This window comes from Dreissena polymorpha, chromosome 9, assembly GCF_020536995.1.
Source record: "Dreissena polymorpha isolate Duluth1 chromosome 9, UMN_Dpol_1.0, whole genome shotgun sequence".
Lineage (NCBI taxonomy): Eukaryota > Metazoa > Mollusca > Bivalvia > Myida > Dreissenidae > Dreissena > Dreissena polymorpha.
The window spans coordinates 11,977,924-11,990,724 of NC_068363.1; the positions used below are offsets into that span (position 1 = coordinate 11,977,924).

General features: G+C 40.2%; 1 pseudogene; it reads right to left on the reverse strand.

Annotated features, from left to right (window-relative positions):
- Positions 1-12,801, reverse strand: part of LOC127844834 (L-fucose kinase-like) — a 70,283-nt pseudogene that overhangs the window by 7,487 nt on the left and 49,995 nt on the right.

The window sequence follows — 12,801 nt, forward strand, 5'->3', positions numbered from 1 at the left end:
TCAGATCTGTAGTCAGCAGCTGCTCTAGGTACAACACCTGCAGAAACATCAGATCTGTAGTCACCAGCTGCGCTAGGTACAACACCTGCAACAAACATCAGATCTGTAGTCAGCAGCTGCTCTAGGTACAACACCTGCGACACACATCAGATCTGTAGTCAGCAGCTGCGCTAGGTACAACACCTGCAACAAAAATCAGATCTGTAGTCAGCAGCTGCGCAAGGTACAACACCTGCAACACACATCAGATCTGTAGTCAGCAGCTGCGCTAGGTACAACACCTGCAACACACATCAGATCTGTTATCAGCAGCTGCGCAAGGTACAACACCTGCAACACACATCAGATCTGTAGTCAGCAGCTGCGCTAGGTACAACACCTGCAACACACATCAGATCTGAAGTCAGCAGCTGCGCTAGGTACAACACCTGCAACACACATCAGATCTGTAGTCAGCAGCTGCGCTAGGTACAACACCTGCAACACACTGCAGATTGCACCTAATACTAAAACAGTTAGGTAAATGCATGTGCGTAAAGTGTTGTCTCAGATTAGCCTGTGCAGTCTGCCCAATCTTATCAGGTACAACAATTTCTCCCTAAACTGGATTATGATTCAGAACAGACTTCCTTTAAAGAACGAAATTCCATTCCAGACTGCAAAGGGTAATATTGGACCACACATAACACACTTGCATTAAGCACAGTCACACTTGCATTAAGCACAGTCACACTTGCATTAAGCACAGTCACACTTGCATTTAGCACAGTTAATATTGGACCACACATAACACACTTGCATTAAGCACAGTTTGCTGAGAAAAAGTCTTTATTATTAAGCCAAAGGCTTTTAATGTAATTAAGGTAAAATAAATATAAACATTCTAAAACTAGTAGCTTTCTGGTTCAGAAGCCAGACAAAGGTAAGATAAGGCTTAATAGCACAACAAACATTTTTTTTCAGCAATTTACAGATTTCACTGAAAAGTTACATCATACCAAAACAACAAAAGGCAATAACACTTATTTAAGAAAGGGTTGAACTATGGTTCTTGTGCATGCCACATCTTCTAATTGATTTCTTCACACCCATAAAGTTTCAAGTTGAAGTCTTGTAAAGTATCTGAGATATAGCCCTGAAAAGTTACAAAATACAAACAACAAAGGGCAAGAACACTTATTTAAGAAAGTCTAGGGTTATGATTCTTGTGCATGACATTTTTCATCATTGATATCTATACACATATGAAAGCTTCATGTTGATCTCTCATATAGTTTAAAGATATAGCCCTGAAAAACTTTGTGACAGACAAACAGATAAGGCCAGTTCTATATCCCTCCTTCTTTGGCAGGGGATAATTATTAATGGACGATAGTTAATAATAAGGCAGATGAAGTTTCACTTTGATTAAGTTTCAGAACACCATTAGAGCCTTATTCTGTAAAAACTGGGCATAATGTTTGTGTGTACCATCTCATCCCAGATAAGCCTGTGCAGACTGTAGCGGGGACAACACTTTTGTTTTTCATCGACTTTTTCGTTACAAAAGAGTCTGCTAAAAACGAAATTCCATTGTAGGCAAAAAGTGTTCTCCCTGAAAAGCCTATACAGACTGCACAGGCTAATCTTGGATAACTCTTAACATACATTCATTAAGCCCAATTTTCCCAGTATGCGACTCACTTGACGGCCTCCTCCCCACCCCAATTAAAAAGACCTACTAGATGTATGAGTCCCTGCGGGTCACATGACTTGCCAGCCGTCTGCAACAGGGATGCCATTACAGCCCCCGCCAGGATACTGCTGGTCCCCAGACCTGAAACACACAGAAAGTGTGTTTTTTTCCTGATATTCCAAGATGAGCCAAATCATCCAAAAATGGGTCTTTTAACATATGCTGCCAGCACAGCTCCTGCCAAGCCAGCACAATCATTCAGGAGGTAAATTGTCTGCTAAAAAGTCACGCAAGGTTTCAAGTTCTCATTAGTGTACATGGTAACTACTTACCTGACTGCGTGAAAGCACAGGCTGGGCTGGAGCTAACGTTGCCACATATGGCATAAGGCCCATTTTGCTATAAACAGGTCAGATAGTAATGCTGTTCCAACATCCTGTAGTTCTGCTCATTGATGGACATTTAACATATCTCTTTGAATGCGCCAAATAATGCATGTCAACAGCATTGAAATGTATTGCCTTTTGAAGCTTAGCTCTCGTGTTATGCAGCCTCTTACTTTGCCGCTATATACTGTGCTTAAGCACAATGGGAAGGAAGCCGTGAGCTGCTGCAATGTTGAAAAAGTGGGCAACACTTGACACACATGCATTTAGCCCCATTTTCCCATAGCCAGGCTACTGGAACTACTGGAAATCATACCAAACGTTATTTATTTCTTGAGCAGTCGATAATACCGGATTGCATTCTTGTTTTCTCTTGACACAGTGACCTTGTTTTTATCCCAACAGGGCCTAAGTTCAATTTCAATCTCAAATAGGTTGCCATTGAAAAAAATGTTCTGAGAAAGTTTCCTGAAGATTGGACAAACAATGAGACTTCACGAGTTTTAAGAGGTTTCAATAGGTAGTAGAGACTCAGTTTTTAACCCCATGTTAACCAATTTGTAACCAGTCCCATTTTACATTGCAACAAATGTTCGGAATATGCAATTAATGTGAACAAAATAAAGGTTGAAGACGCATGACAGAAGATAACATACAAAAGGCAATCTGAAAAGCTCACTATAAGCACTAGCGAGGTCAAAATCTGCTGTTTATCTGGATCCAAAAAAAGCAGACACACCCAAATACTCCCAGGGTACATACCAGAGCCATGTGGCAGATGCGTCCAGCTGTGCAGCTCAAACCCGCCACCGTAGTTGGGTAAGAGCTGGTCCCTCAGAGTTGTTCTCGAGTCCAGATCCACAATCTCGGCACACAGGAAGGCTGCCTTCAGCAGGGCACCTGGCAATAGGAAGGACATCTCTGTGTATTAGGGTAGTAATACAACTGAGCCTCACCCTTGGGAAATGGGGCATAATGCATGTGCCTGAAGTGTTGTCCCAGATTAGCCTGTTGTGCAATTTGCACAGGCTAATCAGGGATGAAACCTTTTGCCCAAAATGGTTTTTTGCTGAGATGAGACTTCCTTTCAATGATATATACCATAAAGAAGAAAGTGTCGTCCTTGATTAGCTTGTGTGGACTGCACAGGCTATTCTGGGACAACACTTTGAGCACATGCATTTAGCCCCATTTTCCCAGAGTGAGGCTCAAATACAATAGTAGATCTAACATGCCTGGACAGTGAGGCTCAAATACAATAGTAGATCTAACATGCCTGGAAAGTGAGGCTCAAATACAATAGTAGATCTAACATGCCTGGACAGTGATGCTCAAATACGATAGTAGATCTAACATGCCTGGACAGTAAGGCTCAAATACAATAGTAGATCTAACATGCCTGGACAGTGAGGCTCAAATACAATAGTAGATCTAACATGCCTGGACAGTGAGGCTCAAATACAATAGTAGATCTAACATGCCTGGACAGTGAGGCTCAAATACAATAGTAGATCTAACATGCCTGGACAGTGAGGCTCAAATACAATAGTAGATCTAAAATGCCTGGACAGTGAGGCTCAAATACAATAGTAGATCTAACATGCCTGGACAGTGAGGCTCAAATACAATAGTAGATCTAAAATGCCTGGACAGTATGGCTCAAATACAATAGTAGATCTAACATGCCTGGACAGTGAGGCTCAAATACAATAGTAGATCTAATATGCCTGGACAGTGAGGCTCAAATACAATAGTAGATCTAACATGCCTGGACAGTGAGGCTCAAATACAATAGTAGATCTAACATGCCTGGACAGTGAGGCTCAAATACAATAGTAGATCTAACATGCCTGGACAGTGAGGCTGAAATACAATAGTAGATCTAACATGCCTGGACAGTGAGGCTCAAATACAATAGTAGATCTAACATGCCTGGACAGCGAGGCTCAAATACAATAGTAGATCTAACATGCCTGAACAGTGAGGCTCAAATACAATAGAAGATCAAACATGCCTGGACAGTGAGGCTCAAATACAATAGTAGATCTAACATGCCTGGACAGTGAGGCTCAAATAAAATAGTAGATATAACATGCCTAGACAGTGAGGCTCAATTACAATAGTAGATCTAACATGCCTGGACAGTGAGGCTCAAATAAAATAGTAGATCTAACATGCCTGGACAGTGAGGCTCAAATACAATAGTAGATCTAACATGCCTGGACAGTGAGGCTCAAATAAAATAGTAGATATAACATGCCTGGACAGTGAGGCTCAAATACAATAGTAGATCTAACATGCCTGGACAGTGAGGCTCAAATACAATAGTAGATCTAACATGCCTGGACAGTGAGGCTCAAATACAATAGTAGATCTAACATGCCTGGACAGTGAGGCTCAAATACAATAGTAGATCTAACATGCCTGGACAGTGAGGCTGAATGTTGCCCCTCATTTCAACTGCAGATTAACTATCTTTGTTAAGCACTACAGAAATACAAATACATGGAAATTACTTTTGCCATACATATACTATGAATTAAGCATGTGCGGACTATACATACATGAATTAAGCGTGAGCGGACTATACATACATGAATTAAGCGTGTGGGGACTATACATACATGAATTAAGTGTGTGCTGACTATACATACATGAATTAAGCTTGTGCGGACTATACATACATGAATTAAGCGTGTGGGGACTATACATACATGAATTAAGTGTGTGCAGACTATACATACATGAATTAAGCGTGTGCGGACTATACATACATGAATTAAGCGTGTGGGGACTATACATACATGAATTAAGCGTGTGCGGACTATACATACATGAATTAAGTGTGTGGGGACTATACATACATGAATTAAGCGTGTGCAGACTATACATGCATGAATTAAGCGTGTGCGGACTATACATACATGAATTAAGCGAGTGCGGACTATGCATACATGAATTAAGCGTGTGCAGACTATACATACATGAATTAAGCGTGTGCAGACTATACATACATGAATTAAGCGTGTGCAGACTATGCATACATGAATTAAGCATGTGCGGACTATACATACATCAATTAAGCGTGTGTGGACTATTCATACATGAATTAAGTGTGTGCTGACTATACATACATGAATTAAGCGTGTGCGGACTATACATACATGAATTAAGCGTGTGCGGACTATACCTACATGAATTAAGCGTGTGTGGACTATACATACATGAATTAAGCATGTGCAGACTATACATGCATGAATTAAGCGTGTGCAGACTATACATACATGAATTAAGTGTGTGCATACTATGCATACATGAATTAAGCGTGTGCAGACTATACATACATGAATTAAGCGTGTGTGGACTATGCATACATGAATTAAGCGTGTGCGGACTATACATACATGAATTAAGCATGTGCGGACTATACATACATGAATTAAGCGTGTGCAGACTATACATACATGAATTAAGCGTGTGCGGACTATACATACATGAATTAAGCGTGTGCGGACTATACATACATGAATTAAGCGTGTGCGGACTATACATACATGAATTAAGCGTGTGCAGACTACATACATGAATTAAGCGTGTGCGGACTATACATACATGAATTAAGCGTGTGCGGACTATACATACATGAATTAAGCGTGTGCGGGCTATACATACAAGAATTAAGCGTGTGTGGACTATACATACATGAATTAAGCGTGTGCGGACTATACATGCATGAATTAAGCGTGTGCGGACTATACCTACATGAATTAAGCGTGTGCGGACTATACATACATGAATTAAGCGTGTGCGGACTATACCTACATGAATTAAGCGTGTGCAGACTATACATGCATGAATTAAGCGTGTGCGGACTATACATACATGAATTAAGCGTGTGCAGACTATACATACATGAATTAAGCGTGTGCAGACTATACATACATGAATTAAGCGTGTGCAGACTATACATACATGAATTAAGCGTGTGCGGACTATACATACATGAATTAAGCGTGTGCGGACTATACATACATGAATTAAGCTTCCTTTCTGCAGAGCGCATCTCATATGCAATTTTATTTTCATTGTGTTTCGCTAACATCATATTCAAAATCAATACTGGTAAAATAAACTTTTAAGGAACAAATGTAGTGAAAAAAGCACCAATGTAAAGTATTGAAGAAAGCAGTGTTGAATGCATTAAGAAAATAACATGATTTTTTACTGATATTAACATAAAAAATCAATACTTTTTCATATTTTTATGTTTTTCTTTTTCATTTTGTCCAGACTTACTCTGGCATCCTACTTGACTTTGCACCAATTGGTCTCTGAAAACAAATTTATACTCATTTATTCCCTTTTTTTTGAGAAAATAAAATCAAAATATCATAATTTTTCAGACACTTAGCTGTTTGCAAGTTGTCATTTCAGTAATCATTTTGCAAATTATTTTCTCTTTACATGTTGGTAAAAGGAGAAGAAAGGGCTGATATGATCAAACAATTCCAGTATTTTTTGTTTAAAGGAAGTCTCTTCCTGTGAAAATCCAGTCCAGTTAAGGCACAAAGTGTTGTCCCAGATTGGCTTGTACGGACTGCATCATGGAGGACACTTTACACACATGCATTAAGCCCCGTTTTCTCAGAGTGAGGAGCATTCTTCTATTCCTACTAGACCATATTGCATGCAGTCAGTTAAGTTAATATCATACCTTCCCTTGTACCAGTAGGGCAGCAGTTACAACCGCCCCACCGTGCTCATACGTAATGGGCGGAGTATCAGACCAGCCGCCTGCAATGTCAATACGGGCCAGGCACTCCACCATCACCCAGTGGCCAAACCTCGGTACACTGTCTCTGTCCAGGGACGATAGCTTGAAAAACTGAAACATTGGAAAATACATAAGCCCTTTTAACGGAAAACGGGGCTAAATGCATGTGTGCACAGTGACCTCCCAGATTATCCTGTGCTGCCAACAAAGGCTAATCAGGGATGACACCTTTCGCTTAGACTGGATTTTTCGTTTAGACCAGACTTCCTTCAAATAAAAAATTCCATAAAAGCAGAAAGTGTCCGCCCTGTTTAGCCTGTGGGTACTGCACAGGCTTATCTGGAAAGACACTTTACAAAGATGTATTTAGCCCAACTTTCCGAGAACGCACCTTGCACAAACACCTTTTAATAGCAATAAGAACCATGGTCCAGTGGCATTTCAGGTAAAACAAGAAATGTGTTTGTCAGAAACACTATGTCCCCTTCTGCGCCGCTTTGAAGCTATATATTTGACATTTGACCTTGAAGGATGACCTTTACCTCGACCTTTCACACTCAAAATGTGCAGCTCCATGAGATACACATGCATGTCAAATATCAAGTTGCTTTCCTCAATAGTGCAAAAGTTATGGCAGATGTTTAAGTTTGACGCAAACAAACACACAAACACACTATAGTGGTGGGGACATAAAACAAGAGCACCGCCTTGCGGGTGCAGACCGCTCATCTATTTTCTTTAAAAAGGTGAAGGGACTCTCTTTTTAAATCACAAAGGAGGGAGAGGTGGAGTGAAGAGGGGTGTATAGTGTCGGGGTGTGGACATTTATTACATTATCTTCAAAAAATGCGGAAAAAAAATCGGGGGGGGGGAATTCTTGGGTGCGATGGTTGGACGGTATTTCAAAAATAAAATAATAAAAATAAATATTCGGGGGTGGGGTGGGGGTGGGTATAGTGTGAGGGTGTGGTGGTCATTTGTGAGATGGTCTTAAAATAAAATAAAAATTAGGGGAGGGGATTCGGGGGGGGGGGGGAGGTCACGGGGGGATGGTTTGGGTGGAGTATATTGTGGTATGTCAGGTAAGAGTAGTTTTGTCAAAGTATCAATCAAATCTAATCATAAATAAAGAAGTTATGGCAATTTTAGCAAAATTTAATAATTTGACCTTGAGAGTCAAGGTCATTCAAAGGTCAAGGTAAAATTCAACTTGCCAGGTACAGTAACCTCATGATAGCATGAAAGTATTTGAAGTTTGAAAGCAATGGCCTTGATACTTTAGAAGTAAAGTGGATAGAAACACAAAATTTAACCATATATTCTAAGTTACTAAGTCAAACAAGAGCGCCGCATGACGGAGCAATATACGCCCGATTCGTGTGCCATTGGAGATGATACACTGATGATTGATGTATTTGTTTTGGAAATAAGCAAAAAAAACAACAACAACTTATATAACTGATATATTCATATATATGCATTGATATCAATAAGTGTACACTTAGTCTCATTTGTTCTCTAAAACACAATATTTAAATCATAATTTTTTAGACCTACATAGGTATAGAATGGCAGTATTTCCTGTACTGATATTACTTATCTTGAAACTACTGACCAAGTTTGGTAAAGATCGGATGAATACAATTTGAATAAGAGTCCGGACAAAGTGGCGCTGTTGAAAATGGACTAATTGACCCTATGACCTAGTTTTTTACCTGGCATGACCCATATTCGAACTTGGCCTAGATATCAACTAGATGCAACTACTGACCAAGTTTGGTGGAGATAAGATTTATACAATTTGAATTAGAGTCCGGACAAAGTAAAATGCACTAATTGATCCTTTGACCTAGTTTTTGACCCAGCATGACCCATATTCGGACTTGACCTAGATATCAACTAGATGCAACTACTGACCAAGTTTGGTGAAGATCGGATGAATACAATTTGAATTAGAGTCCGGACAAAGTGGCGCCGTTGAAAATGCACTAATTGACCCTATGACCTAGTTTTTGACCCGGCATGACCCATATTCGAACTTGGCCTATATATCAACTAGATGCAACTGCTGACCAAGTTTGGTGAAGATCGGATGAATACAATTTGAAATAGAGTCCGGACAAAGTGGCCCCTTTGAAAATGCACTTATTGACCCTATGACCTAGTTTTTGACCCGGCATGACCCATATTCGAACTTGGCCTAGATATCAACTAGATGCAACTGCTGACCAAGTTTGGTGAAGATCGGATGAATACAATTTGAATTAGAGTCCGGACAAAGTGATGCCTTCCGCCCGCCGCCCGCCGCCCGCCCGCCGCCCGCCCGCCCGCCAAGGGGTTTCACATAATACGTCCCGTATTTTATACGGGCGTATAAAAAGGGCCATAATTCTGTAAAAATGACAACCAGAGTTATGCAACTTGTCCTTTTACTGTCCCCTTATGATAGTTTGCGAGTGTTCCAAGTATGAAAGCAATATCTATGATACTTTAGGGGTAAAATGGATCAAAACACAAAACTTAACCAAATTTTCAATTTTCTATGTATAAAGGTCCAATAATTACGTCCAAATGCCAGTCAGAGTTACATAACTTTGCCTGCACAGTCCCCTTATGATAGTTAATAAGTGTTGCAAGTATGAAAGCAATAGCTTTGATACTGTAGGAATAAAGTGGACCTAAACACAAAACTTAACCAAATTTTCAATTTTCTAAGTATAAAAAGGGCACATAATTCTGTCAAAATGCCAGTCAGAGTTACATACATTTGCCTGCACAGTCCCCTTATGATATTTAGTAAGTGTTGCAAGTATGAAAGCAATAGCTTTGATACTTAAGGTATAAAATGGACCTAAACACAAAACTTAACCAAAATTTTCAATTTTCTAAGTATAAAAAGGGCACATTATTCTGTCAAAATGCACGCCAGAGTCATCTAACTTTGCCTGCCCAGTCCCCTCATGATAGTATGTAAGTGTACCAAGTTTGAATGCAATAGCATTGATACTTTCTGAGAAAAGTGGACCTAAACGCAAAACTTAACGGGACGCCGACGCCAACGCCGATGCCAAGGCCGACGCCAAGGTGATGACAATAGCTCATTTTTTTTTTCTTCAAAAAATACATGAGCTAAAAACTAAGAAAGTTTAAAGATGCAATAAACAATACAAAATAAACATCATTTGATAAATAAATCATATAACCCTTGGGAATTCCTAGTTTGACACCATGATAGAATATTACTCACAGACGTACATACAGACAGATGGGAGGTTACATAAATCATGTTACTCCTGAGGCATGGCAAGTTTTGAGTTCAGTGGCATGATTTGAAGAAACGTAGTAGAGGACCATTCAACAATGTTATTAGAAAGGAAGATGTTTTCATTCCTTTCACGTATTGTTTAGCTCTTATGACCTACATATTAAATGGACATTAACATTTTGAACAAATTTGAAAGAGGGTAACCAAAGGATCTTTACTGTCTTTTTTTTTTGACAAGACAAAGGACAACCTTGTTTCTTAAAAGCTACTCATGAGCACTATAAACTCAGGCGAGCTTAACCCTTTCCCCCTCAGAGGCAAAGTGAAAAGAGCTATGTGCAAACAGCCTAAAACCATAACAGCCTGGGAGTAACTCGCAGTCTGTTCAGGTTTTATGCCGTTTGCTGCTCATCAGTAAATAGGATAGGAAATGAAGCCTTTAAATCTTGAATCTAGTCAGAAAGGTCTTGAATTAATTGTAACATTCTAAGGGAATACAAATGTGTCAAAATACGTATCTGAATTCGAAAGATTTAAAGGACCCTTTTATAATAGATTACCACTTGAATGTATCAACTCACCTCTTTAGCACTCATGACCACATGTCTGATTAGTATCTGGGCTGCCCCTTCATAGTGCCTAGCCGCCTGGATCAGCTTGTCCTGTCTGTCCAGCCACTTGCCACGCTCCTTCGCCATCAACTCCTTCACGAATGTTTCTGTCCTGCAGACAACAGCAGGAAATTAAACTAGAATTAGTTAAAATAATTATGAAAATAGCAAACCACGCTGCATGTTAACATATTTAGCATTATGTTATAAAAATGTATCATTTTACAGAGGGGCAGTAATGCAGACTTCCCATGGTCCCATACCTGCACTACTAATGCCCCACAACCCCTCTTCAACCACCAAGTCTCTATTTGCCACAAGGTCCCTACACAAACCTCCCTTGAACCAGGCCACGCACTCCAGTACAACTAATCTCCCGCACACCTTTGCTCTCACCTCAAGAAAATGGAAGGCCTGGGCTTATTTTGATTTGCTGAGGGGGCGCTAAACAAACCCCCTTTTTGCCGCGCCATGCATCATAGCTTAACTCTTTAAGTGATGGGACGGAATTTTGAAGGCCTTTGCAAACAGTTTGGATCCAGATGAGACGCGACAGAACGTGGTGTCACATCAGGATCCAAACTGTTTGCTATTCTGATAGCATTCTTTGAAAAAAAATCGAAGAAATGCTAATTTTAGAAATTCAGCAGACAACATTTTAGCAGACGACAAATTTCCCAGCATGCAAAGGGTTAACTATTTCCCTCCATCCCCATTCAGTCTCTCCTCCAGAAAGTACATGTCTGTGGCTAGTCTTTATTTTCTGTGGGGCAGCTATACAGACCTCCCTAATCGGCCAGCAATTTATCCAAGCATGCATAATCCCTCACATCTTCCTTCACCCGTACCACTAGGCTCAATATCTAATTGCTACAAGACTGCTATGCAGACCTCTGTTGGGCTCAGTCGAACAATCCAGCACATCTAATCCCCCCACTCCCCACCACTTCGCTCTCACCTCCAAAAACTTGAAGGCTCGTGCCCAGTCTTTATTTGCTGCAGGTCCACTGCGCAGACCCCCCTTAGGCCCTGCCATACATCCCAGCACGTCTGCTATGTTAGCGAGGGTGCGAGCAGCTGTTCCTGCTGCTTGGCTGGTCTGCTGCTTGCTTTGGCTTTAATTGCACACTGAAATAGCAGACGGCACAATCAGTTTTAATACATGTGCGTAAAATGTCGTCCCAGATTAGCCTTTGAAGTTGGCAAGGCTAATCAGGGATGACATTTTCCACTTTTATGGTATTTTTCTTCAGTCTCTATTTAACAAAATTCCAGTGTAGGCAGAAAGCGTAGTTCCTGATAAGCCTGACTGCAGAGGCCAATTTCGGACTACACTTAATGTACGCACATTAGGCCCTGTTTTCGCAGAGCAAAGCTCAAGTGCCTTCTAAAGTTGGGCCATGACAACCCACCATCATCAAGAGCAGTAAACATCTGCTTAGTAAAGCCCTCCACCACTGAACTGTTGTAGAGGGCCCGGAAGCCGATGTTTTCCTGCTGCAAAAGGGCTTGTGGAATGTCACGCTCGCCAACCGAGTAAAACAGGCACCTGAAAGTAATATGTGTACCATGTAAATGAGCCGCACTCTTGAAAAGGGGGCTAATTGGATGTTTGAAGTTTTTATTCTATTTTTCTTTTAAAGTAAGTCTCTCCTGCACAAAAAACCAGTTTAAACAGGAATTTTCCACGAGTAAGGCTCTCTTGTATCATGTTAAAAGGGTTTACAATAGGAAGTAGTGTTAACATTGTATTATTATTTCTCATTGCAAAACAATGATTTTTGATAATTCAAACTATATTTTATAAGTACTATTTGTATAATATATCAAATACAAATTTCAAAATATAAAATTATGAACTGATTAAATTAGCCAAAGTTTGTCAGCAAATCCTAAATACTTGAAATAACAGAAATCAAAATTTCCTACATTTAAAAGATACAGTTATATGTGTAAGCAAATTTGTGATAAAGTCTCTGGCAGATGTAAGCAAGATGGACTGGCTAACTCTGGCAGTAAAGCTCAGGACTGCTAATGAAGAGTTTTAGTTCGTTACTTTGTCCGATCCCTTAACTAATGTAGGGATCGGT